The sequence below is a fragment of the Oncorhynchus masou genome, chromosome 23 (genome assembly GCF_036934945.1).
Source record: "Oncorhynchus masou masou isolate Uvic2021 chromosome 23, UVic_Omas_1.1, whole genome shotgun sequence".
NCBI lineage: Eukaryota > Metazoa > Chordata > Actinopteri > Salmoniformes > Salmonidae > Oncorhynchus > Oncorhynchus masou.
The window spans coordinates 30,348,467-30,355,189 of NC_088234.1; positions in this window are offsets into that span (position 1 = coordinate 30,348,467).

Consider the following 6,723-nt stretch of genomic DNA (forward strand, 5'->3'; position numbering starts at 1 on the left):
CAACATTTGTAATAACAGTGTTGGGGAGATAAATAATAATCTATTGCAAATGGAGGAAAAGCATACGTGGTCTGTATTTTCATTTTAACATCTTTAAAACATAACAGTTGGAAGCATTCCATAATGCAGACTTCAACCAACACTCTGATGTCTAGATATGCCATTTATTTATGGAAGGCAATAGCTCGATTGGATTTATAGTGGATGGGCATCTGTAGAGATTTGGACAGCTTTTTCATTTGAAGATATTTTTTTTTTGATTTTTTAAAAATGAAGTCAACCACTAATCTAGTCTGAAGGCTAAAACTTCCTGTTAGTCCAACATACAGGAACACATATGTCCTACTGCTTGATTATCCTATTGTATTTTTCCCCTCTGGCTTACCTTATAGCTCATGATGAACTAGGCTACCTCTCCCAATTTAGGAGTAGACTTAACGTCAGAGAAAGGATTCATTCAGCTGAGGTTATTTCGTTCATTTTCTGAGGGGGAATAAGCAGTTGGTTAAACCAAGCAGTACTACGGAAGTAATCGTAGTATAAGTGGTGGGAAAAGTACTGTATTGTCCTACTTGAGCAAAAGTAAAGATACCTTAATAGAAAATGACTCAAGTAAAAGTGAAAGTCACGCAGTGAAATAGTACTTGAGTAAAAGTAAAAAAGTATTTGGCTTTAAATATACTTAACTATCAAAAGTAAAGGAATACATCATTTTTAATTCCTTATATTAACCAAACGAGACAACACTATTTGTTTGTTTGTTTAATTTACGGATAGTCAGGGGCTATCTCCAACACTCAGACATAATTTACAAATGAAGCATGTGTGTTTAATGAGTCCACCAGATCAGAGGCAGATACCAGGGATGTTTTCTTGATAAATTGGACCATTTTGCTGCACTGAACTGTGTCATTACGCACACCTGCTTCCAATTCCTCACGGATTGTGTTTGTATAAATGTGCCCTTTGTTTCCCCATTGGGCTGTCAATTATTGTTCCCATGTCCGTTGGTCGTGTGAGTATCTATGCGTTTGCGCAGCCTGTGCTGTGTGTTTTGTGCATTGTGTATTACGGGTCTCATCCCGTGTCGTTCTACGGGGTTTACCCTCACTCTGTTGTTTGGGTACAACCTAGTGTCTTGTGGGTAACATGTACAAGTAAAGTGACTATGCATGGATAACAAACAGAGTAGTAGCAGTGTAAAAATGTGGGTGGGGTAGGGACAATGCAAATAGTCCGGGTACCCATTTAAGAGTCTTATGGCTTGGGGGTAGAAGCTGTTAAGAAGAAGAAGCCCCCCCCCCCCCCCCAAAAAAAGTACTTACACCACTGCTTAGTATTATGATTCTCACTGAGTCTCATTGTGAATTGGGCCAGAGGTGTCTGGGGAGGAGGGGTGTGGTTGTGTAGAGTGTGTTTTTGTGCCTGTGTGTATATAAAGGTCACTCAAACAGACTGGGACTTTCTATGATCCAGTGAGCATTAATTCATGGACCCACATGATGACCAAGTGAGAAGGTGTCTGCGACGTGAATTCATTTTCTGCTCTGCAAACAAGGTTGACCGGCACCAACTCGGAGCATGACTCCAGAATGTCTACCAATCCAAGTTTTGAATGTAATGAAGCACAAACTGTGACTGTACCCGCTCTCAGATGTACCTGAACAGGAGACCGTGTACGCTCTCTGTATATCTGACAAAACTATTTCCTCTGTCACCATGGACTACAGGTCAAATGGGGTCTGGGTGAGAAAACCCTAGGCCCATTGAAGACCTCTACCTTGGACAGACACACAGGCAAAATTCCATTTAATTTTGTTTCAAAAACTAAATGTTGCGTGTTACTGAACTTGACCAGAGGCCAAGAATGAAGTCGTCAGAGCCGTCATGTGTACTAAATGTCGATGAGAGGGGGATAAATCCCCTTGTCATTAAGGTTAAACCCCTGGAGTCTTAAAATCGCTGTGAAACTAATTCATTGGAAAGAGGACTTGCAAAATTCTCCAATCTTCCAAAGCCAAGGGATTTTTCTGTATGCACACACACACACACACACACACACTCCTTGCATCCTGTGCCATTGCATCACCATCGTGGGTGGGTCCGGTCGGTCGATGAGTAATGTGACTCAGCATGAGGTCATAGGCCCTCCTTCATAGTTCTGACCTCTCAAAAGTGGGTGGATGAGTGGATCATTGAAAACAACATCATCCTCTCTTTAAAGTGCAAATGCCCATGCATGTAGACCACCCCAAACTGACACTAGCAGACACCGGGGACTGCCAACCCAACGTCTCTGTTCCAGGAACCAACCTCTCAGCACATTCCCACTGAGCTGTCTTCCTGCGTAATTGCCTCATTTTTGAGGTGACTCATTTTACAAGGCGTAGGGAGGGGAAGAGGAAAAGTCTTTTGATTTGTGGAAGTTTCTGTAATCGAGCAGCCAACTTTGTGATCACTCTCTGTGCCCACTATTATAGACATTTACACGTGTCGTCCTGCTTATAGAGGGCTGCAACACCTATGGCCACATTGCACAGGTACAGTGTGTTAATATTTCCATACACTCAAAATGTTTCGACACTGAAATGACCCTTTTTGTTAGTAGCACAGAGGAGACCAATCTCCATGTTATCTCCAAGGTGTTGACATTGACGTTACCGATGGGCCAGCCAATGACTGAGCAGGATCCACATGATCTAAGACACTCACCCGACAGCACTGTAATTGTGTCAGACATGTCAGAGTGGGTTAGGGGGAAATACCAATGTGGCAAGTGGGGGTCCTAATGGGGATACAAGGTGTCGAAAGCATTCCACAAGGATGCTGGCCATTGTTGGCTGGATATCCTTTGGGTGGTGTACCATTCTTGATACACACCGGAAACTGTTGAGCGTGAAAAACCTGGAAGCATTCTAGACACAAACCGGTGTGCCTTGCACCGACTACCATATCCCATTTAAAGGCACGTCAATATTGTGTCTTGCCCATTCATCCTCTGAATGGCACACATACACAATCCATGTCTCAATGCTTAGAAATCCTCCTTTAACCTGTCTTCATCTACAATGATTGATGTCGATTAAACAAGTGACATCAATAAGGAATCATAGCTTTCACCTGGATTCACCTGGTCAGTCTATGTCATGGAAATATACACTCAGTGTATATCCCTGATCTGCCGATTTGAAGGGAATGTAAAACTATCTATGTAGCCTGCTCCCATACTGTATGTGCTGTAGATGTCTATTCTATGGTGCCGTAGACACTCTTTTATAGTGCTGAGAACTATTCTATTGTGCTGTAGATAACTATTCTATTGTGCTGTAGCTGATTATTCTATTGTGCTGTAGATAACTATTCTATTGTGCTGTAGCTGATTCTTCTATTGTGCTGTAGATAACTATTCTATTGTGCTGTAGCTGATTCTTCTATTGTGCTGTAGATAACTATTCTATTGTGCTGTAGATAACTATTCTATTGTGCTGTAGCTGATTCTTCTATTGTGCTGTAGATAACTATTCTATTGTGCTGTAGCTGATTCTTCTATTGTGTTGTAGATAACTATTCTATTGTGCTGTAGCTGATTCTTCTATTGTGCTGTAGATAACTATTCTATTGTGCTGTAGCTGATTCTTCTATTGTGCTGTAGATAACTATTCTATTGTGCTGTAGCTGATTCTTCTATTGTGCTGTAGATAACTATTCTTTTTTTTCTGTGTGAATTTTTACCCCTTTTTCTCCCCAATTTCTTGGTATCCAATTGTTAGTAGCTACTATCTTGTCTCATCGCTACAACTCCAGTACGGGCTCGGGAGAGACGAAGGTTGAAAGTTATGCGCCCTCCGATACACAACCCAACTAAGCCGCACTGCTTCTTAACACAGCGCATCCAACCCAGAAGCCAGCCGCACCAATGTGTCGGAGGAAACACTGTGCACCTGGCAAACTTGGTTAGCACGCACTGCGCCCGGCCTGCCACAGGAGTCGCTGGTGCGCGATGAGACAAGGATATCCCTACCGGCCAAGCCCTCCCTAACCCGGACGACGCTAGGGCAATTGTGCGTTGCCCCACGGACCTCCCGGTCGCGGCCGGTTATGACAGAGCCTGGGCGCGAACCCAGAGTCTCTCTCAGTACAGCGCCCTTAACCACTGCGCCACCCGGGAGGCCTTGTAGATAACTATTCTATTGTGCTATAGCTGATTCTTCTATTGTGCTGTAGATAACTATTCTATTGTGCTGTAGATGATTCTTATATTGTGCTGTAGATAACTATTCTATTGAGCTGTAGATGATTCTTTTATTGTGCTGTAGATGATTCTTCTATTGTGCTGTAGATTATTCTTCTATTGTGCTGTAGATGATTCTTCTATTGTGCTGTAGATAACTATTCTATTGAGCTGTAGATGATTCTTCTATTGTGCTGTATATGATTCTTCTATTGTGCTGTAGATGATTCTTCTATTGTGCTGTAGATGATTCTTCTATTGTGCTGTAGATTATTCTTCTATTGTGCTGTAGCTGATTCTTCTATTGTGCTATAGATAACTATTCTATTGTGCTGTAGATAACTATTCTATTGTGCTGTAGATAATTATTCTATTGTGCTGTAGATAACTATTCTATTGTGTTGTAGCTGATTCTTCTATTGTGTTGTAGATAACTATTCTATTGTGCTGTAGCTGATTTCGTCTATTGTGTTGTAGTTAACTATTCTATTGTGCTGTAGATGATTCTTCTATTGTGCTGTAGATGATTCTTCTATTGTGCTGTAGATTATTCTTCTATTGTGCTGTAGCTGATTCATCTATTGTGCTATAGATAACTATTCTATTGTGCTGTAGATAACTATTCTATTGTGCTGTAGCTGATTCTTCTATTGTGTTGTAGATAACTATTCTATTGTGTTGTAGTTGATTCTTCTATTGTGTTGTAGATAACTATTCTATTGTGCTGTAGCTGATTCTTCTATTGTGTTGTAGATAACTATTCTATTGTGCTGTAGCTGATTCTTCTATTGTGTTGTAGATAACTATTCTATTGTGTTGTAGATAACTATTCTATTGTGCTGTAGATAACTATTCTATTGTGCTGTAGCTAACTATTCTATTGTGCTGTAGCTGATTCTTCTATTGTGTTGTAGCTAACTATTCTATTGTGCTGTAGCTGATTCTTCTATTGTGTTGTAGATAACTATTCTATTGTGTTGTAGCTGATTCTTCTATTGTGTTGTAGATAACTATTCTATTGTGTTGTAGCTGATTCTTCTATTGTGCTGTAGATAACTATTCTATTGTGTTGTAGCTGATTCTTCTATTGTGTTGTAGATAACTATTCTATTGTGCTGTAGATAACTATTCTATTGTGTTGTAGCTGATTCTTCTATTGTGTTGTAGATAACTATTCTATTGTGTTGTAGATAACTATTCTATTGTGCTGTAGCTGATTCTTCTATTGTGTTGTAGATAACTATTCTATTGTGCTGTAGCTGATTCTTCTATTGTGTTGTAGATAACTATTCTATTGTGCTGTAGCTGATTCTTCTATTGTGTTGTAGATAACTATTCTATTGTGCTGTAGATAACTATTCTATTGTGCTGTAGCTGATTCTTCTATTGTGTTGTAGATAACTATTCTATTGTGCTGTAGATAACTATTCTATTGTGCTGTAGCTGATTCTTCTATTGTGTTGTAGATAACTATTCTATTGTGCTGTAGATAACTATTCTATTGTGCTGTAGCTGATTCTTCTATTGTGTTGTAGATAACTATTCTATTGTGTTGTAGATAACTATTCTATTGTGCTGTAGCTGATTCTTCTATTGTGCTGTAGCTGATTCTTCTATTGTGCTGTAGATAACTATTCTATTGTGCTGTAGATAACTATTCTATTGTGCTGTAGCTGATTCTTCTATTGTGTTGTAGATAACTATTATATTGTGCTGTAGCTGATTCTTCTATTGTGCTGTAGCTGATTCTTCTATTGTGCTGTAGATAACTATTCTATTGTGCTGTAGATAACTATTCTATTGTGCTGTAGATAACTATTCTATTGTGCTGTAGCTGATTCTTCTATTGTGCTGTAGATAACTATTCTATTGTGCTGTAGCTGATTCTTCTATTGTGCTGTAGATAACTATTCTATTGTGCTGTAGCTGATTCTTCTATTGTGCTGTAGCTGATTCTTCTATTGTGCTGTAGATAACTATTCTATTGTGCTGTAGATAACTATTCTATTGTGCTGTAGCTGATTCTTCTATTGTGCTGTAGCTGATTCTTCTATTGTGCTGTAGCTGATTCTTCTATTGTGCTGTAGCTGATTCTTCTATTGTGCTGTAGCTGATTCTTCTATTGTGCTGTAGCTGATTCTTCTATTGTGCTGTAGCTGATTCTTCTATTGTGCTGTAGCTGATTCTTCTATTGTGCTGTAGCTGATTCTTCTATTGTGCTGTAGCTGATTCTTCTTTTGTGCTGTAGATAACTATTCTATTGTGCTGTAGATGATTCTTTTATATTGTTAAGCCATCCCTGATCTCAGGCATGATAATAGGAGTGAACAAAAACCTGATATGGAGGTTTCGAGCACAGCCCAGATCTCAGTGACTTAAGCTCAGTCTCTGGGACAGGTTTAAAAGAGTGTCAATGCTAGTCTGTGACATGTGACGCAGCTTTATTCCTCCGAACCCTTTCCACCTCAACAGAGTGCACCTTCATCACACGC